Genomic DNA, 22,978 nt, shown 5'->3' with positions numbered 1-22,978 from the left:
CAAACATGCAATTAAGTCAACTAAACATGTTTTTCTAAACTAACAACAGGCTACATTCGCAAGTAGAAATAAGCAGGAAAAAGGAACTCAATTGAAATACTTAAAAGTAAAAACCGGATTTTCAACAATTAGCTCAAGTACGCACTCGTCACCTCACGTATAAGGCATCTCAATTATCATATATGTCATATCCTAAGGGAAAGGTCCCCCTCACAAGATTAGTCAAGCCACTTACCTCGAACCAGCTCAAAATCAACCTGAGACCACGTTTTTGCCACGAGTACTCGACTCCAAATGGCCCAAATCTATCCAATTCAATTGTATCATGTAAATAACACTTCAGTAACTTATTCTACAATTAAAGTCTAAGCTAATACGCAAAATTATGTAAAATGGCCAAAACGCCCCACGGGCTCACGTCTTGGAATCAGGTGAAATTTACATTTTTAGAAACCTTGTACTATCACGAGTCTACACATAACAAGAACACTGAAATCGGAGACCAAATGACCCCTCAAATCCTCATTTAAAGGTCTCTTAAACTCAAGCCCTAATACCTATTTTTCCCAAATTTTTCACCACTAATTAGGTCTGTAATCACATAAAAACGAGTTATGAAGTCAAGGATGTTACCTCCAAGTGATTCCCCTTTGTTTTCCTCAAAAATCTCTCTCAAAAGCTTCAAACCCGGATGAAAATGGTGAAAGAAAAGCTCAAATTCGCGAAGGCAACTATTTATATGTTCTGGCCTAGGCATTTTCGCATCTGCGGCCCAATTTCCGCTTCTGCGGTACCGCATTTGCGGTCCTTGAACCGCATTTGCAGTTTTCCAGTTAAGTCCCAATTTTCGCTTCTATGATTCCTTTTTCCGCATCTGCGGCATCGTAGATGCAGCTCCTAAGCCGCTTCTGCGGTTCCAGCCTTCCCAGACCTCGAATTAACCATGGATTCAAGCCTAAGAACTCCAAAATTCTCAAAATACGCTTTTGATCAAAAAGTCAACCAAACCTCGTCTGAATAACCTAAAATTTTGTACACACACCACATTCAACACTACGGAACTACTCCAACTTTCGGAATTCCATTCCGACCCTCGGATCAAAATCTCACTATCGGACCGAAAACTTAAAAAATTTGACTTTCGGCATTTCAAGCCTAAATTAGCTATGGACCTTCAAAACACAATCCGAACACGCTCATAAACCCAAAATCACCCACGGATCTAACGTAACCATCGGATTTCCATTCCAAGGCCGCCTTCACACTATTCGGACTACGGTCAACTTTCCAACACTTAAGCTCTCATTTAGGGACTAAGTGTCCCTAAACTCTCCGAAACTGAAAACCAAACATCCCGGCAAATCAAATTAGCAGAAATAAACTTGGGGAAAGTAGTTAATAGGGGATCGGGGCGTGAATTCTTAAGACGACCAGCCGGGTCGTCACATCCTCCTACACTTAAACATCCGTTCGTCCTCGAACGAGCATAAAGACAAACCTAAAGTTGTGAAAAGATGAGGGTAACGGCTGCGCATATCCTGCTCCGTCTCCCAGGTCGCCTCCTCGACGGCTGGCCCCGCCACTGAACCTTCACTGATGCAATGTTCTTTGACCACAGCTTTTTGACCTGCCTGTCCAATATTGCCACTAGCTCCTCAACATAAGATAGATCCTTGTCCAACTGGACTGAACTGAAATCCAACACGTGTGACGGGTCACCGTGATACCTCCGGAGCATCAAAACATGGAATACTGGATGAACTTCGGCCAAGCTGGGAGGTAAGGCAAGCTCATAAGCAACCTCCCCAACATGCCTCAATATCTCAAAAGGGCCAATAAATCTCGGACTTAACTTTCCTTTTTTCCCGAATCTCATAACTCCCTTCATAGGTGAAACCCAAAGCATAACCCGCTCTCCAACCATATAGGAAATATCACGAACCTTCCGGTCCGCGTAACTCTTTTGTCTGGACTGGGCTGTACGGAGTCTATCCTAAATCACCTTAACCTTCTCCAAAGCATCCTGAACTAGGTCTGTGCCCAACAATCTAGCCTCACCCGGCTCAAACCAACCCACCGGGGATCTACACCGTCTCCTATATAAAGCCTCATATGGTTCCATCTGAATGCTGAACTGATAGTTGTTGTTGTAAGCAAACTCTGTCAATGGCAAGAACTGATCCCAAGACCCTCCAAACTCAATCACACACGCATAAAGCATATCCTCAAGAATCTGAATAGTGCGCTCGGACTGTCCGTCCGTCGGAGGGTGAAATGTTGTACTCAACTCTACCCAAGTACCCAACTCACACTGAACGGTCCTCCAAAACCATGATGTGAACTGAGAACCTCTATCTGAAATAATGGAAACTGGAATACCATGCGGACGAACAATCTCCCAGATATAAATCTCCGCCAACCGCTCCGAAGAATAGGTAGTACACATAGGAATGAAATGAGCAGACTTGGTTAGCCGATCCACAATCACCCAAATAGCATCAAACTTCTTCAAAGTCCGTGGGAGTCCAACTACAAAGTCCATGGTGATCCGCTCCCACTTCCACTCCGGAATATCTATTTGCTGAAGCAACCCACCCGGCCTCTGGTGTTCATACTTCACCTGCTGACAGTTGAGGCACCGAGCTACAAATCCAACTATATCTTTATTCATCCGCCTCTACCAGTAGTGTTGCCTCAAATCCTAATACATCTTCGAGGCACCTGGATGAATGGAATATCGCGAGCTATGGGCCTCCTCCAGAATCAACTCCTGAAGCCCATCAACATTGGGTACACAAATCCGACCCTACATCCTCAATACCTCATCATCACCAATAGTCACATCTCTGCCATCACCATGCTGAACCTTGTCCTTGAGGACAAGCAAATGAGGGTCATCATACTATCGCTCCCTAATACGATCAAATAAGGAAGATCGAGAAACCACGCAAGCTAGAATCCGACTAGGCTCCGAAAGATCCAATCTCACAAACTGGCTGGCTAAGGCCTGAATATCCATCACCGTAGTCCTCTCCTATGTTGGTAAATAAGACAACCTCCCCAAACTCTCTGCCTGGCAACTCAAAGCATTGGCCACCATATTGTCCTTGCCCGGGTGATACAAAATAGTGATGTCATAGTCCTTCAGCAATTCTAACCACCTCATCTGGCGCAAATTTAGATCATTTTTCTTGAACAGGTGTTGTAAGCTCCGATAGTCAGTATAAATCTCACAAGGCACACCGTATAAGTAATGGCTCCAAATCATCAGGGCGTGAACAATGGCAGCTAACTCAAGGTCGTGAACAGGGTAGTTCTTCTCATGTATCTTCAATTGTCTGGAAGAGTAGGCAATCACCTTACCATCCTGCATCAACACCACTCCAAGGCCAACCCTCAAGGCATCACAATAGACCGCATAAGACCCCAAACCTGTAGGCAATATGAAAATTGGGGTTGTGGTCAAAGCTGTCTTGAGCTTCTAAAAGCTCGCCTCACACTCCTCCGTCCACTAGAACGGATCACCCTTCTGGGTCAACCTGGTCATAGGGGCTGCAATCGATTAAAACCGCTCCACAAAACAATGGTAGTATCCCGCCAAGCCAAGGAAACTGCGGATCTCAGTAGATGAGAATGGTCTAGGCCATCTCTGCACGACCTCTATCTTCTTCGGATCCACCTGAATACCCTCACTCGATACCACGTGGCCTAAGAATGCCACTAAATCCAACCAAAACTCACATTTCGAGAACTTAGCATATAACTTCTTCTCTCTTAGAGTCTGAAGCATAGTATTCAGGTGCTGCTCATGATCTTCCCGACTCCGAGAATACACCAGAATATCATCAATAAAGATAATGACAAATAAGTCATGATACGGCCAAAACACACTATGCATCAAATGCATAAAGGCTACTGGGCCATTGGTCAGCCCAAATGATATAACAAGGAACTCGTAATGACCATACCGAGTCCTGAAAGCAGTCTTCGGGATATCTGGCTCCCAAATCTTCAACTGATGGTAACCTGAGCTCAAATCAATCTTAGAAAACACTTGTGCGCCCTAAAACTGGTCAAACAGATCATCAATACGAGGCAAAGGATAACGGTTCTTAAATGTCACTTTGTTCAACTGGCGATAATCAATACACATACACATAGAACCATCCTTTTTCTTCATAAACAAGATAGGAGCACCCCAAGATGATACACTGGGCCGAATAAAACCCTTATCAAGCAATTCCTGTAACTGATCCTTCAACTCCTTCAACTCAGGAAGTGCCATACGATACGGAGGAATAGAAATGGGCTGAGTTCCCGGCTACAAATCGATGCCAAAATCAATATCTCTATCAGGCGGCATGCCTAAAAGATCAGCTGGAAACACATCGGGAAAATCCCGTACAATGGGACTGAATCAACTGAAGGGGTATCAACACTGACATCTCTCACATAAGCTAAGTACGCATCATACCCCTTCTCAACCATACGCTGAGCTTTAAGAAAAGAAATAACTCTACTGGGAGTGTGATCTAATGTACCCTTCCACTCAACATGCGGTACACCTAGCATAGCCAGCGTCACAATTTTGGCATGACAATCAAGAATAGCATAATGGGGCGACAACTAGTCCATGCCCAAGATAATGTCAAAATCTACCATACTGAGCAACAATAAATTGGCTCTGGTCTCAAAACCACTAAGAGCAACCAAACACTACCAATAAATGCGGTCCACAACAAGATAATCTCCCACAAGAGTAGAAACATAAACAGAGGAACTCAAAGAATCCCAAGATACACCCAAATGCGAAGCAAAATAAAAAGGCGCATATGAGTAAGTAGAGCCTAGATCGAATAGAACCGATGCATCTCTATGGCAAACCAATATAATACCTGTGATGACAGAATTGGAGGCTACAGCCTCGGTACGGGCAGGAAGGGCATAGTATCTGGCTCGGCCTCCCCCTCTAGGACGACCTCTACCTCCCCGACCTCCACCTCTAGCTGACTGAGCAGGTGGGGTAGCAACTGGAGCTATAATCATAGCCTGTGAACTCTGCGGGGCATGCTGTGGCTGAGAAGTCTGTGGAGGTGCACTCCTCCCAAGTCTAGGGAAATCCCTCACTATATGGCGTGTGTCACCATGCTCAAAACAAGCTTTAGGAGGACGTGGCAGTGGAAACTATGCGGTACGGGTATTCCAAGACCCCTGAACACCGAAACACTATGTGAAATCTGAGATGCAAACTGAGTTGGTTGGCCCACAAAACCTCTACCATGTTGTACTCTTCCTCCAAAATAAGGACCAATGGGTCTCCCCAATCTACGAGGTCTCCTCACTTCCCTATATTCTCTCTCTTGACCTCGTCTGTCCTTTCTCTCCTAGACCCACCTGTCTTCTACTCGACGAGAGGTCCTCACCACCCACTGAATTGGGACCACAAGTTATGTCTCTATGATGCCCGAAACCCAACCAATGAGAACTCGCTGCTCTAGAGTGGGGGTGGCAGAAGTCTGGGTCCCTTCCCCGATCTGTGAAGTAGTTGGTACAACCTGAATCAACCATGCCTGAACTAACATACCAAACATGCTCAGGAACTGTGCTAATGTCTCCTGAAGTGCTGGAGCAGTAGTAGCAGTAGGCGCATCCAGTGCCTGGGCTCTGGCTGGAATTGTTGGTGGCTCCTCGGTGGTAGCTCGCGCGGGTGCTCTGGTTGCACCACATGCGCGTCCTCGGCCTCTACCCCGGCCCCGACCTCTGAAGACTCTCACAGGGGGTACGAGTGTCTGATCATCTCTGGAAGCACGTGTCCTCGCCATCTATGAGAGAATGGAAGACAGAGGTTTAGGATTCGTGATGTCAAAAATCTCGCACGATAGGGAAATCAAATGAAGCGGAATTTTCCTAACGGTTACATAGCCTCTCGTAGATAACTACAGACGTCTCCTTACCGATCAGCGAGACTCTAATAAACCGGCTTGTGATCCATGACTCCTATGAACCTAGAGCTCCGATATCAACTTGCCACGACCCCGGTTTGCCCTCCGTGAACCATCGTGACGGCACCTAGTGTCTACGACTAGGGAAGCCTAATTTGCGAAAGAAAAATCAAAAATTTGCGGAAGTAAACAATTTAAAATAGAAATAAAGTAGTAATAGTGTTTAAATGTGCCACTCGGCTTACACCATGTTTAACTCTCAATACCAATACATAAATCCAAAACTCGAAAACCCATGAATTACAAGCTAAGATCAATACTACATAGCTCTAACTCTGAAATGTCTAATAAGAACAGAATAAAAAATACAGAAGGGCTAAATACTAAAAGCAGGAATAGAAAGGGACTTCTCGGTCTGCGGACACGGCAGATGTACCTCGAAATATCTAGAGCAGTCGCCTCCTCAAGAAAGATAGGCCTGAGTAGCGGTACCTGGATCTACACACGAAAAGCAAGCGCAGAAGAGGCATGAGCACACGACAGCGGTACTCAGTAAGTGCCAAGCCTAACATCGGTTGGGCAATGACGAGGAAGGTCAGGGCCCTACTGAGATTAAATAAATACAAAGATGACGGGATAAGATAAGTAGTACAATTAAAAATCTACAGTAAGAATCTACACATAATAATAAGAGTACAATAACGGAAATAAAAATCAAGGCAAACCACAAGGAAGTACCACTCATAACAAGGATGATAACCAGGGATCTTTTGGCATCCCGAGGATCTCTTGGTATCCTCAATACATGCTAGGGATCTCTTGGTATCCTCAATATATGCTAGGGATCTCTCGGTATCCCGAGGATCTCTTGGTATCCTCAAAATATGCTAGGGATGTCTTGGTATCCCGAGGATCTCTTGGTATCCTCAATATATGCTAGGGATGTCTCGGTATCTCGAGGATCTCTTGGTATCCTCAATATATGCTAGGGATCTCTTGGTATCCCGAGGATCTCTTGGTATCCTTAATATACGTACCAGGGCTCTCTTGGTATCCCGCACCTCATTTCAGATCATAAATACATACAGGGGATCTCCCGGGATGTCATCCCATAATCCTAAATTAAAACACACTGAAACAACACAAAAATACTCAACCAAATGCTAATTTCGTACCAAGTAAATAGTTAATTCTAGCCTAACATGCTTCACGTAATGCAATTAAGGTAGTTAAGCAAACAGGCAATTAAGTCAACTAAACATGCTTTTCTAAACTAATAACAGGCTAAATTCGCAAGTATAAATAAACAGGAAAAAGGAACTCAATTGAAATACTTAAAGTAAAAACCGAATTTTCAACAATTAGCTCATGTACGCACTCGTTACCTTACGTACAAGGCATCTCAATTATCATATATGTCATATCCTAAGGGGAAGGTCTCCCACACAAGGTTAGACAAGCCACTTACCTTGAACCAGCTCAAAAATCAACCCGAGACCACGTTTTTGCCACGAGTACTCGACTCCAAATGGCCCAAATCTATTTAATTCAATTGCATAATATAAATAACACTTCAAGTATCTGATTCTACAATTAAAGTCTAAGCTAATACACGAAATTATGTAAAATGACCAAAATGCCCCTCGGGCTCACGTCTTGGAATCGGGTGAAATTTACATTTTCAAAAACCTCGTATTCTCACGAGTCTACACATAACAAGAACATTGAAATCGGAGTTCAAATGACCCCTCAAATCCTCATTTAAAAGTCTCTTAAACTCAAGCTCTAATTACCCATTTTTCCCAAATTTTTCACCACTAATTAGGTCTGTAATCACATAAAAACGAGTTACGAAGTCAAGGATGTTATCTCCAAGTGATTCCCATTTGTTTTCCTCAAAACTCTCTCTCAAAAGCTTCAAACCCGGATGAAAATGGTGAAAGAATAGCTCAAATTCGTGAAGGCAACTATTTATATGTTCTGGCCCGGGCATTTTCGCATCTGCGGCCTAATTTCCACTTCTGCGATACTGCATTTGCAGTCCTTGAACCGCATCTACGGTTTTCCACTTAAGTCCCAATTTTCGCTTCTGCGATCCCTTTTTCTGCATCTGCGACATTGCAGATGCGGCTCCTAAGCCGCTTCTGTGGTTCCATCCTTCACAACGGACATGCTTCTAAACCCAAAATCACCCAACGGAGCTAACGGAACCATCGGATTTCCATTCCAAGGCTGCCTTCACACTGTTCTGACTATGGTCAACTTTCCAACACTTAAGCTCTCATTTAGGGACTAAGTGTCCCTAAACTTTCCGAAACTCAAAACCGAACATCTCGAAAAATCAAATTAGCAGAAATAAACTTGGGGAAATCAGTTAATAGGGGATCGGAGCATAAATTCTTAAGACGGCCGGCCGGGTCGTCACATCGGCTTTTCAGGACCCTCCTGGATAATGTGATTTAATTTAAAGTTTTCAGGACCCTCCTGGATAATGGGATTTAATTTAAAGTTCTCAAGACCCTCCTAGACAATGGGACTTAGTTAAAATTCAAAACATTCATAAGTAACAAGATCTAGCATAAGCTTTACCTTGAGGAAATATAAGTTGGCTTTGAAGTTTTCATTCTTAGGATAGGATTCAATTTGAAATTTTTAGGACCTCCCGGATAATGGGATTTAGTTTTAAGGTCTTCATAGATAACAAGATTTAGCTGAAGTTGTACCTTTAGGAAATATAACTTAGCTTTAAAACTATCATTTAACTAGGAGTTTTCAGGACCCTCTTGGATAATGGGATCTAGCTTTTAAAATTCTTTGAGATTTTCTGGTAACAAGATTCAATTAATACTCACAGATGTGCTCAGCTACCAAACTGGGGCAGAAAAATTCATTTGTTTTGTCTGTTTTGTTGAAATCAGGCACCCACCTAGAGAACAAGGGAAGACAGCACGAGTTTCAAGAATGGAAAGCAGTTCAGGCCCAAGCAATCAGGCACCCACCTAGAAAAACAAGGGAAGACAGTTCAAAGGAAAAGCAGTCGCAAGAGGAAGTAGTTCAAGTTCAGCAATCAGGAGCCCACCTGGAGAACAAAAGGAAAACAAATCAAGTTCCGAGGAAAAGCAATTAAAGTGTTGGAAATCATGAGCCCACATGGAGAACAAAGGGAATAGCAATTCAAGTGTCGTTAATCAAGAGCCCACCTGGAGAACAAAGGGAAAGTAATTCAAGTGTTGGTAATTAGGAGCCCACCTAGAGAACAAATGGAAAAGCAATTCAAGTGTTGGAAATCAGGAGCCCACCTGATGAACAAAGAGAAAGCAATTCAAGTGTTGGTAATCAGGAGCCCGCCTGGAGAACAAAAGGAAAATTAATTCAAGTGTTGGAAATCAGGAGCCCACCCAGAGAACAATGAGAAAGCAGTTCAAGTGTGGGAAATCAGGAGCCCACCTGGAGAACAAAGAGAAAGCAGTTCAAGTGTTGGAAATCAGGAGCCCGCCTGGAGAATAAAGGGAAAGCAGTTCAAGTGATAGAAATCAGGAGCCCGCCTGGAGAACAAAGGGAAAGCAGTTCAAGTGTTGGAAATCAGGAGCCCACCTGGAGAACAAAGGGAAAGCAGTTCAAGTGTTAGAAATCAAGAGCCCGTCTGGAGAACAAAGGGAAGTAGTTCAAGTTTCGAGGAAAAACAGTGTAAATGTTGGTAATCAAGCACCCACCTGGAGAACAAAGGGAAAGTAGCAATGTTCAAAGGAAGACAGCAATCAGGAGCCCACCTGGAGAACAAAGGGAAACAGTTCAAGTCTCAAGAAAAAACAGTGCAAATGTTGGTAATCAGGCACCCACCTGGAGAACAAAGGGAAAGCAGCAATGTTCAAAGGATGACAGCACAAGTTTCAAGGGAAAACAGTTTAAGGTAACAAAGGGAAGACAATTCAAGTTTTGGTAATCAGGCGCCCGCTTGGAGAACAAGGGAATACATTTTAAATGTTGGCAATCAGGCGCTGCCTGGAGAATAATTGAATTTACTTCAGAATGCAATTCAAGTCAGCAACAAAAGAAGCTCGCGGCAAGAATACGAATCAACAGTTCGAGATGATCAACAGAAGTTAGTCACAATTCAGAATAAAAAGGCAAAAAGTGAATCCAAAGGCAAAATTGATGAAAGATGTGAGCTGCTCAAGACATGACTGAAGTCACAAGCATGGTATGTCCGATTTTGATCCGAAAAGCTGAAGAAGAACGAACTAGCACCTGCAACTAGCAAGCGTCAAGGTTAAAATCCAAAGTCTGCATGATGAACCATTCAAGACTAAAGATCAAGCTTCAGAAGATTTATAGATAGGAATCTTGTAACTCGTAGTTGACAGGCTTAGCTAGTCTTTTTCATTTTTTTTATTTTTGATGTAATAACAGGACCGCGGACCGGAACCTCGACGGAACGGCACCTCGACTGGCTCTTCACCTCAGTATACTCCATCATTGTTTCTACTTCTCAACTACACATAGCTTGATTCCTTTATAGCCAAGGATATGTAGGCAGCTCAGATACTAGGGCTCGGTCACATTCTCCTTCCTCTTAGTTTTGGTCTCTCCAAATAAGGGTCAGGTCAAAAACCTGTCTAGTCGTTTTTTGTCTGAAAACTCTTCGCGCTTCAAGTCAAAGAGGGGCAGCTGTAGACATGTGATTTTGATCCTCCCCAAGATTTTTTATATTTTAGCATGTAAATATTTAATTTATTTTAGCACGTAAATATTTAATTTAGGCCTAATATAGCTGTTTCAACTCATTTTTACCCTTTTACTTTATTTTATTACAAGAAAAATAAAAATTACAAAAACATATTTTAGTATGTATCTTTCATAAATTTTTTAAAAAAATACAAAAAATAGTACCCTATTTTTATATTTATATAATTTTGAAAATACAAAAAATATATAATAGTTTCATGTTAGCTTTTGCATTGTGTAGTATTTTTATCTTATTTTAAAATGAGTCAATTAAGGTGTTGGACCACAATTTTAGGAGTTGTAGAGCCCAATTTTTGGCCCAATTCAGATTAGCCCATTAAGTCCAATACCCAATACCCATCAAGCTAACCCTATGGACCCTTCTAGCTCTTCTTGGGAATAAAAATAAATAAAAAGACTTTAAGGACCTATGAGGAAAAAAAGAGAATACACATAAAAATACATAGACCTACCGCCTAAATCAGCTGGAGGAGGCAAAAAAAATCAGACCTAGACATTTCTTTTTTGAAGCACCGTTTTCAACCATAGAGACCTCACCCCCCCCCCCCCATATTCCATCTTCCACCCATCACCCCAAAGGACCATTAGAACAAAAAACACAGACCTTCATCTTCTTCAACAAAAGGAAGCATCAGACAAAACAAAAACCTAAAGACCCTAAGATGTGAACAGCCGCTGGAACACAACAGAGGACCCCTTGGTCGTCCTTCTTCTTCAATCTGCGGGCAACCAACGAACACCCTCCTGCCGCCGATCTTCACCACAATTAGCTAACATAGCACACCCTCACACGTCTCCTGCTTCAACACCTTTCTATTTTCATACACAAAAAACCAACAGACCCAACCTTAGAGAACATGCTTGAGCCATTTTTTTAAAAGAAAGAGAACCTAAATAAAGCAAGGTTTCTTCTTATTCATGAGGCTCTAACAGAACCCTAGGTTATCACTGAAGTGTGGTGATTGGGGAACTCTCTCCAAATCTGTAGAAGGAGTGCAGGAACACGTTGAAGTTACTTCTCGTGCTAACTTCAGTGAGTCCACCGAAGTTATTCTTAATCTCGTATGCTCCGCTTGTGGCAAACCTTTTCGCTCCAAATGGAGAGTGATTTGCACACGAAGAGAACTGGGCACACAAAGATCACGGACAAGACAGCAAAGGCAGTGACGCCAATCAGCTTGGATTTGAATCCGTGTTTGGTTAAGTTTCCGGTGCTAATTCGGGTTCCGTCCGCGGTTCGTCACATTTTTTAATTTAAAGCATCGGAACGATTATTTTCCGGCTATATTGAGGTCAACCATTTCATTCTCTATTTGTTTTATTCAAGCTTAATGTTAATTATTTGTTTGGTGATGCGATCCTGTTGTTTGTGTAATTGTTCTCTGTGGTTTTGAATTTTCTCGCTTGGTTATCTGCTCGTGTTTACTCGAATTGGTTATAGCTAAACATGATTTTGTCAAAATATAGAAATTGGATTGCTGAACTACGTCAAATTAGATTAAAGGGGCTTTGGTGTTCATTTTATGTGACCCAATTCTAATTTCCAACAAGGTTAAATAGAACATATCGTGAACCGCAGGTGCATTTCATGTAGCGTGGCTTACGACGTGTTTTAAATATCCTTGAATTTTCTCGAAATATTAAAAGCGGCTAAAAAGTTAAAAGGGGCACATAGTTTTAAAATGTGTAGTTAAATCACATAATTGAGCCAATAATAATAGTTGAGCGACCGTACTAGGACCACGGAACCCGAGAATGCCTAACACCTCTTCCGGGTTAACAGAATTCCTTTCCCGAATTTTTGTGTTCGCGAACTATAAAACAGAGTCAATCTTTCCTCGATTAGGGATTTTAAACCGGTGACTTGGGACACCATAAATTATCCCAAGTGGTGACTCTGAATTTTAAATAAAATAATCTCGTTTCGATTGTCAATTAAATTGGAAAAAACTTCCTTATACCCCTTCTTGGGGTAGTAAAAAGGAGGTGTGACACTTGTTTAGTAGTATGAGTAGCTAAACCCGTCATCTAAGGTTGATGGAACCAATTGTTGGATAAAGTCCTGGTTACGTTTTTATATAATTGAGCCGTTTTTACTCTATAATTGTTCAACTATGTGTTTTCTTGTGATTAATTGAAAGGGCGCTTGATTAATCGTGTCTAGTTATCTTGTGTTGCTTGAGAAAGAACACTTGATTAGATTGTTGTTTAGCAACGTCACTTTCGGGTTAGTTAAGAGATTAATTACTTCAATTTAAAAGCGAGATTAGAGATAACGAAGCTTTGGTGTGATAATTATGAGTTGTATAAATTGTTAACTAGAGTAGTTCGAGAGAATGCTTCTAGTAAATTATCGTAATTGATCGAGAGATAATACGGTAACCAAGAACTCATCATCCTTATAGATTATTGAGGCGAGATTATAGCTAATGTGTCAGGAATTAAGCTGACAATTGGGAAAATCAATAACCCTGTATCCTTTTACCATTGAATTCAACGTCACTCTTGCTTATTGATAGTTTTTATTGTCATTTTTCTTTAGTTAAATAATTCTTGCCCATTATCAATTAAAATTTTGCATCTGGTAATTGTCTGAGCTTATCACTAGCGGTACTAAAAGTTGTAGTAAATAGGTTAGTTCCCTGTAGGATTCGACTCCAGACCTGAACCAGACTATATTTGCAGCGACCGCATAGTCCTTTTTACAAGGCATAGTTGGGCATGATCAGGTGTCCGCTCCCTAGTCGCTTTTCCAACATAGGGTTATTACTCCCTAGTTGATTTTGTTTTGGACATAGGGTCTCCACTCCCTAGTTGAAGTTATTTTAGACATAGGGTCTCCACTCTCTAGTCTCTTTTCCAACATAGGGTCTCCAATCCCTAGTTAATGTTATTTTAGACATAGGGTCTCCACTCCCTAGTTGATTTTGTTTTAAGCATAGGGTCTCTACTCCCTAGTCGCTTTTCCAACATAGGGTCGTCACCACTCCCTAGTTGATTTTATTTTCGACATAGGATCTCCACCCTCTAGTCGCTTTTCCAACATAAGGTTTCCACTCCGTAGTCGAATTTTGTTTTAGACATAGGGTCTCACTCTCTGGTCTCTTTTCCAACATATGGTCTCTACTCCTTACTTGATGTTTATTTTAGACATAGGGTCTCCATTCCCTAGTATTTTTTCCAACATAGGGTCTTCACTCCCTAGTTGATGTTATTTTAGACATAGGGTCTCCACTCCCTAGTCTCTTTTCCAACATAGGGTCTCTACTCCCTAGTTGCTTTTCCAACATAGGGTCTCTAATCCCTAGTCGCTTTTCCCAACATAGTGTCTCCATTCCCTAGTTATTTTCATTTTAGACATAGGGTCTCCACTCCCTAGTCTTTGTTTTCTCAAGGTACACCAATCTCGGCCTTTTATTTGCTTTTAGTAATAAAATAGTATAGAGTTTTGTTACAAATAACTCACGAAATTTTTCTAGTGAAAACTGGGGCAGAAAAAATTCATTTGTTCGTTTGTTTTTGTATCAGAGAAGGTTTTTACGTCGAGGCACAAGGTTCGAGATGACCAAAAGAAGACGTCTTAATTCAAAATAAAGAAAAGAAAAGAAAATAAGTGAATCCAAAGTGCAGAAGCGGAGAAAAGATGTGGACTGCTCAAGACATGATTGAATTCATGAGTTTTTCATGTCCCATTTTGATCCTAAGAAACCATAGAAGAATTAACTAGCACATGCAACTAGCAAGCATCAAGATTCAGGTCAAAGTGTGCGTGAGGAACTAGCCAAGACTCAAGATCAAGATCTAGAAAATCCATAGATAGGAATCATGTAACTCGTTACTGATAGGCTTAGTTAGTCTTTTTCATTTTGACTTTGGTGTAATAAGGAGCTTAGTAAGAAGTAACAGTAGCAACAGCAGTGAAATCACAGCTTCTCGGTAGTCCCAGCTACAAAAAATTTCAAAACTACACTGACCTGATTCCTTTATAGCCAAGGATATGTAGGCAACCTCCGAAGCAAGGTTCAGTCAAACATTTTCAAAATGTTTCCCATGGAGTATCCGACGGGCAAAAATTGCTCGTAATTGCTCATGTCACGCCCCAAACCTGGGCCTAGACGTAACACAGCACTCGGTGCCTGACTACATGTGATCGAGCAAACCAAATGGATGGTTGAATCAACATGTGATATCATAACATACCAAATGCGGAAGATAAACTAACATATGCTGATATATTGGAAGTCTAATAAAAATCGAAGTGTGGAAACACTATACAAGTCTGAAACATGTTTGTTGCCAACATTGCTTAACACAAAAAAGCTTGTGACTCTATCTAATTGTTACTCTAGTCTATGAAGCCTCTACTAAAGTACAGAAAACACTGACTATCTGAAAATACTAAAGACTGTAAGGTAATGATAATGCTCCGAAAGAATTGGGATCACCAAATAGCTGGTATGAGAATCCTAGCACTCTGAATCATCAACCTGTAAATCATTACCTGCATCCTGAGATGCAGGCCCCGGGCAAAAGGGACGTCAGTACATTTAAATTGCATTGGTATGTAAAGCAACTGAAAGAAAAAATTATAAATACTTAAACTAAAACTAAGATGATAACTGAGAATTGATAATTAATAACTGAAATGATAACTATTGAAACTGAAACTGAAATGATAACTGATAACTGATAACTGAACTGATAACTGAACTAATAACTGGTAACTGAAATGATAACGAATAACTGAAATAATAGCTGAAAACTAAACTGAACAAAGGAAGTAAGGATATGAATACTCCCTCTTCTTAATGTTGAACAACTTGTTTATCTGAATAAGCTACGGCCTCGGGCCCAATATATATGTGCACAAGCTACAGCCTCAGGCCCAAGTATACATATACATAACTACAGCCTCAGGTCCAAAAATGCATAAAGCATCAACTACGGCCTCAGGTACAAGCATGCATAAAGCATAAACTACTGCATCAGGTCCAAACATGCATAAAGCATAAACCACGGCCTCAGGCCCAAATACAGGTGTTTAACATTCAGGGATTTGAAATCAGAAACTGAAAATCATAATGCAATACATGATACTGAAATACTGAATCAACTGAGTTACATGATACTGGAATATTGAATAGGACTAGATTGAGACATGTATTCTTGAACTAATTATGAACACTGAAACTTCAACTGTTTATGGCATACTGAGTAATCTATACTAAGGCTCGGGGGCATCAAACCTAAGTCTATATTGAATACGCACTAAGCTCACAACGTTCAGAATGAAAGTCATGCACGAGTTATAAAGCTAGAGAATAGAAGTTCTACAACTATTCAAGGAACAAGGCTAAACTATATTTCTGAGGCAATTAGTGACGTCATAAAAGAAACGTAGTGTAGGGAGAATTATTAACATTCCCAAACATATAGAGTTAGCCTCACATACCTCAATTTTGCCCCTTAGTGATACTACAATGATCCACAATACTAGGAACCTTCAATCTACAATATCAACATCCAATGGAACCTAATATTAGTAACAAATTCCATAACTTAAGCCATTTAGGCATATTATCAAACGCCTTGTAGGCATAAATCTCTACATCTTATCACCATATAATTAGTGCATCTAACTACCACCATTCATCAACAATTTATCCCACCATCATGATTAACCAATTTATAACTTCCAACATCACATATATGATCATCCACCCACACCCAATCAACAAAGTTCCATTAAATAATCATCTTTTAATCTCTATAATAACTATGTAGTTAAATTGGGAACTTATAGCTTCCAATCACCATACCAAGAGTTCCAATACTTATTCATACTCATATTTCCTTAATAAATTCAAACATGTAAGTCTAAGGGTGTAGGATTACATTTTTGGAAGAAATCTTACAAAAACCTCTTTTGAGTTCTTGAAGAAATCTCTTGAAGATCTAAGTATTTTATGTGTAGATTTCATTAATACTAGTCTATAAGTGATGGAATTCATACCAAGATAAAGAGGATTTCTTACCTTGAAGGTGGGATGGGTTGGAGGCCTTGAGAGAGTGGATGAAAACTCTAAATTTCGTCCAAATGAAGTGGGGAAAATAACCCCCGAAGGTTTTAACAAAGGTTTGCACAGTCGCGGTGTAACGACTCGGTCGTTTGTTCTAAAAGTTATAGCCTTATTTTCCCCATATATGCTTATTTATGTGTTGTTCAGTTGTGTTGAGTTGTATCGAGTTGGTATTCTTGGGTTCGGAGTAGGTTTGGAGTGAAATGAACACTTAGTCTCTTAGTTAGAAAGCTAAGTTAGAAAAGTCAATCGGAAGTTGACTTATGAGTAAACGAATTCGGATTTGGATTTTTATGATTCGATTAGCTTCGTTGGGTGATTTTTAGACTTAGGAGTGTGTCCAGAATGTAATTTTGAGGTCCATGGTAGAATTAGACTTGAATTGGCGAAAGTTGGAAGTTTAGAAATTCTTAGACTTGAATTCGAGGTTGATTGGGTGTTTTGGTGTTGTTTTGGGTGTTATGAAGGTTTGACTAAGTTCGGGTAGTGATATATAACTTGTTGGAATTATTAGTTGAGGTCCCGAGGGCCTCGGATGAGTTTCGGAGAGGTTTGGGTTGTGTTGCGCTCGTTTTTCTTATGTTTCGACGTCGTTTCTTCAAGCATAAATGATATCATATTGAACAAATGAGCTTAGATTTCTTTTTTGATTGAATCATTAGATCCGTATCGTAATTACGGACCCATAGCAAAAAGAATGATCAAATTTGGACATTGTATGAGGATTTTAGGGTCATTTTACTAAGGATTAGGTTGCCAGAGTTTTCAGATTAATTACGAAATTGTCACTGACGGCGTATTTAAAAATCTGCACTATTTGCAAATATTAAAACCTATATATCTCATTCATTATAAGGGCAAATTGAGTGATTCAAAAGCCTAACGTGACTAAAATGTCACTAGGAATCCATTGGAGGCATAAAATACGAGTTTTGAGATCGTTTGGCATGATAAACGAGGCAGAATAGCTGGCAAAAATATATGAAACTATGGTTTGTTCATTCGATCATATTTTGAGTTGGGGAGCCTGGATTTGGACGATTTTGGAGGAGATTTTCACCATATATATTGGGGTAAGTATTCTCGAATCAGTTTTGGTTATATTTCATGAATACATCTTCGTTTTTGGGATTTGATTGATGATTTCAAAGTGAAATTGAGGGAGTTAGGGTTTGAGTTTTGGAGAGATTTAAGTGAGGATTTGAGGGACCAAACAGAGTCCAATTTTGACAAATTTTATATGGTTAGACTCGGGAGAGGACGAGGGTTTTGATTATGTCATTTTTTACTGAATTCGAGACGTGTGCCCGGGGCTGGGTTTTGGCAAATTTCGGATTTTTGGCATATTTTATAGTTTTTATTGTAAAATTCGATTACTTAGCACATGGTGATGGTATTAATATGATTATGGTTAGATTTGGAGCTTTTGGAGACCGAGTTCAGAGGGAGGGCATCCCGTAATAGGATTTTACGCTGTTAAGGTAAGTAACAATTTTAACTCTTGCTTTGAGGGTATAAACGCGGAGAAATTGATATCATGTGATTGTTTGGTGGTGATACCCCATACTAGGTGACGGGCTTGTGGGTGTGCACCGCGAGGGATTGAGACTTGGTCTGTCCTATGAGGATGTGAGGCCTAATGGCTATTATCGGTGGTTATGTGTTTACTTGTTGTTGAACTTGTTTGCCTTCATGTTAGAGATCATGTTTAGGCTTTATTTATGCTCACATTATTTGTACTCAGTCATAGAAGTTATTGTACATATTTACCTCAGTCTCTATTATTTGCTAATATGTTGTGATACTTGATGTGGGTTGTGCTCCCTTATTTGTTGATGATGGTAAGGCTAGTGAGGTACATGATTGAGTAAGGCCGAGGGCCTGGTTGTGAGGATATTAATACCATAGCGCGTGAGCTGTCCGCATAGCACGTGAGTTGACCGTGCGGGTCCAGGTATTGATACCATAGCGCGTGAGTTGTCCACGTAGCACGTGAGTTGACCGTGCAGATCCAGGTATTGATATGGTAGCATGTGAATTGTCTGTGCTTAGCGCTTTGGATTTGGGAGCCCTTCCGGACACACCCCCAGTGAGCGCAGAGTGTTGAGTGTATTGAGTGTGGAGTGCTGAGTGATAGAGTGACATTGCTGTCAGGTTGCATTTACTTTTGTTGTTGCTGCATTTTACCTGTTAATTTCTTTGTGGCATTTATTGAGTTATGGAATTTACCTGTTTATTCTTGTTATTTCTAAATTGTGAAAATAAATAATTAGACTATTTTTCTTAGCTCATCACTACTGCTCAGTTCCTTAGTTATTTCTGTTACTACTGGGGTGGTTATACTCATACTACACCCTACACTTTATGTGCAGATCCAGGTGAGTTAGAGCACGGTGATCGTTGGGTTCAAGCCGGATATCTGTGGAGATTGTAAGGTAGTTGCTAGTGTCCGCATGACCTTGTTACTCCTCTTGTCATTTCTTCTTTTGGACAGTTAGACAGTTTATATGTCTTAGTTTATGGTTTTAGACGCTCATGACTCAGTGACACCCCGATGTTTGGGGCTCGTTTTCGTATTTTTCTATATTATATTTAGAGTTGATTTAGTTTATGAAAAATTTTAATGTTAAAAGGTTTTGTTAATTTCTTATAATCGGTTTAGTAGTAATATTTTGGGAAAGAGGCTTGCCTTGTAACACGATAGACGCCATCACGACCATGGTTAGATTTTGGGTCATGACACGCGGCGCAAGGGGCGCCGCGTGGGGTGGTGCGGTAATGAGATATGTGTCTAGAACAAAATTTGGAAGTGTTCTATAAATCTACAAAGCCATGCCGCATGGGGCGGCGCAGTAGTGTATAATTATGCCAGCTTTTGGTAATTTGGTCATAACTTCTGGTAAGAGTGTCCAAATGATGAACGGTTTAAAGTTTTAGAAACTAGACTCCAAGATCTTTTATTTGATAGGGTTTTCACCACATAACACCTTATATAAATGTATATATGCTCATACAAACTTTGATCGTGTGCGTGCTCATTTGGAATTTTAGTCTACCATGAAATTTTCAAACTTGACTTAGACCTAGGTCACTCCTTGGACCCCAAATCACTTACAATATACCTAGTACACTTATTATCATATCCATTTGATAACCATCACATTAGTGCTCATTTAATGCATCCACAACTGATTCAAATTTATGGGGTGTTACAACTCACTTTATCTTTGCTCGAAAACTCTTCATGTTTCCGAGAAAAGAGGGCCAGCTGTGAGCACGTAATTTTTTCCCTGCAAAAACATTCCTACAAAATCCAAAAAAATAATTTTTTTCTAATTGTTTTTGAATTTATAGAATTTCAGGAATTCCTCTTTAATTGTTTATTTGCATTTAGCTGCATTTTCTGCATATCTAATATTTTAATATCATGAAAAATACCATAAAAATATTCAAAAATTTCATGCATTACATTTTAGGTTTTTTATTTACATTTTTAGGATTTAAGTTGTCAATTAATTGCATTGTTAAACAAAAATCACAAAATAATGGTCATTTTTAAATTTCTAGCTTTTAGTTTTAAATTAGTAATTTTCTCTCATTAATTTTAAGTTAATTAATTATTTAATTGGTACAAATAGATAATTAAGTTCCATTCTATAAATTAGATTTAAATTAGAATTTAATTTAGGTTTTAATTAATTTGAGTAGGATTTAAAATTAAAGGAAAAGAAAAGAAAGAAAAAAGAAGAGAAGCAATTTTCCACTTCAAAATACTGGGTCAAATTCTAATATCCCAGCCACCCTAAGTCACCCCAAGTCCAGACCTCCCAAAAATCCGGTCAAGCACCCCCTCTAAGCGAAACGACGACGTTTTGTCATGTTCCATCGTAGTCGTTCGTTGATCAAGATCAGACGGCTGTGAACTGAAGCCCCTCCCCCTTAAAACTGTTCGAAATTCCCCATCTAACCCCAGGTACCTCCTCACACTTCATCTCATTCATTCTTTGTCCCGTCGTTACTGGAAATTGCCCCACGGCGGCGGCTCGTCGCCAAACCACTCCAAATTTTCACTAGACAATCCTCAGCCTTCCCCCATATCTAATCCCCCATTAATTTCCCAAAATCCTCAACAAGGTCACCGAATTTCAAATCTGAGATTACAGAAAACCTAAGGTTATCTCTTTATGATGTTTTCTTTTACTCATTTTGGACTCGAACTTACGAGAATCAATTGCTCTTAATACGAGCAATTGATTAATGCTAGTTTGAGCCCATTTCGATGTCGCCGAGTTGTGGTCGAACACTACCAACCGGTCAAGTTCCAATCACCCCAATTTTGGAGTTTGAAGGTATCTTTTGCTTCCCAACATTTCCATGTTTTTAGTGTTCCACCTTCGTTTGTTTTACTGGCCGCATTTTTTTTTATCTTGATGAAATGTTTAAGTTTGCTCGATTATTGACTATTGTGTGCATTAATCATTGTTTGTTCAGCACTAGAATAAGGTATTGATGATCATTCCTTTTAGCTTTTGAATTGATTCTACAGCAAGTAGTAGTTCATAAGGACTAAGTTAGAATTTTGAATTATTTTCAATTGATAAACGATGGTGCATATTTTCAATAGAATGGATCAGTTGCTTTGGGTTGAGAGTGTGAATTGGGCTAAGAATCAGGCCCAAATGCAGGCCCAATCTGAGTTTGGTTTAAAATCTGACAGAAAGAGTAAAAATGAAGATTTAGAAAGGGCATTGAGGGGTTATGACTTGAGGAATCTTTTCTGTTACAACTAAAAAGAAGTTTTTATAAGAAAGAAAAGGGCTGGTATCTGCAAAAGAAAATAGAAACAGCTTAGATTTTGGGGCCTAGGAGTCAAATAAAAAAAGTTTGAAGGGTAAAAGTGAATTAGAAAATCAGGTTTTTGTTACCCTAAAATCTTCTATAAAAGGATCCTTTTCTCATTCATTAGGGGGATCTTAGACATAAAAAAAGTCACGGCTGCTAGAAATTCAGGTTTTTCTTTGAAATTTGAGTTTAACAGCTGTTAAAAACACTCCAAAATCAGAGTAAGATATAGTCAAAAGGGAAAGATTGAAAGCTGTTTCTAATCTCTTTGGATTCTTGCATCATTTCTGGGTTCAAAGTTTGGTTTGGTTTGAAGAAATTGCTGGTTTTATTGTTGCTATTGTTTATCTGGAATTCAAACTATCATCCTGATTTCTGTTGTCGCTCTGTTTTGAGTTGTGTCGTTGGCTATAATCCTTGGTTTTTACTTGGCAAAAATTCAGCTTCATTTACAAGTTTAGGTACACACCTCTCACTTGTAATCTGTTTTGATCCATATTAAAATATAGGTTGTTTGTCTTTGAAGTTATTTGCTGCAGTATTTAATCTTATTGTTTGTTTGGTTTTAAACATAAATTGGATGTTTAGCTTCAATACAGTAATTATATGAAGATTGTTATAGATTTGCTTATTAAAGACAGATTGTTAGTAGTGATTTGTGACCTTAAAATGTCTCTCTGGTATTATTAAACTAACATTAGTTTCTTAATTGAATAATTATGTTTGCTCTGTTACAGTTCCTTATTAATGATGTTTGCAAGGCTTGAACATTTGTTGGAGGATCGACAGTACAATTAATGTGATTACGTAATCCCTTCAAGACTGAATCTGATGAGAAGCATGTACAGTTAATAAGAACATATGAAGTTTGGATAGCTATAGGTCATTTGTTTTAAGATCATTTGGAATCAAAAGCATGTGAATCTATTATTTATTCTAGATTTTAGTAACATTGAATGTAATCGTAACCGGTATTGTAATCTGTTAGAAAATTATAGGTGTGGCATGTTGCTTCTTCAATTCTGATCTGTAATATGTCAAATAGTTTAACATGGTCAATGTTAAAAGCAATATAATTTTAGTCTCTTGCTTCAAAATAATGGCTACAATATTTCGACTATTCTTTTTTGGATAAATATTTTGGATGCAATTAAAGTTAAATATAGAGATTTGTCTTATTGGTTAAAAGGAATGATGAATGGAATTTACGTTTCTAGATTATTATAATCTAATGTGGATTTTGGATGATTTTATGATGATAATTTAGGCTATGTTGTAAAGAGATTTGTGTTTGTTAAATTTAATCTGTGTGCCCCCTTCTTCACGTTATTGGGCTGAGTAATAGATTGGCCCATTTTTGAAATCTCC

The 22,978-nt window shown here is 39.6% G+C and overlaps 1 long non-coding RNA gene across 1 annotated transcript; it reads left to right on the top strand.

The window, feature by feature from the left end:
- The first annotated feature begins 21,127 nt into the window (after positions 1–21,127).
- Positions 21,128–22,695, top strand: LOC107775873 (uncharacterized). Its single transcript, XR_001645830.2, has 2 exons — positions 21,128–22,071; positions 22,348–22,695. It is a non-coding gene; the product is annotated as an uncharacterized LOC107775873 (long non-coding RNA).
- Positions 22,696–22,978: the final 283 nt, after the last annotated feature.

Source organism: Nicotiana tabacum, chromosome 16 (genome assembly GCF_000715075.1).
Source record: "Nicotiana tabacum cultivar K326 chromosome 16, ASM71507v2, whole genome shotgun sequence".
NCBI classification, from domain to species: domain Eukaryota; kingdom Viridiplantae; phylum Streptophyta; class Magnoliopsida; order Solanales; family Solanaceae; genus Nicotiana; species Nicotiana tabacum.
Note: the sequence above shows the minus strand (reverse complement) of the source record. Positions and strands in the feature narration are given on the sequence as shown.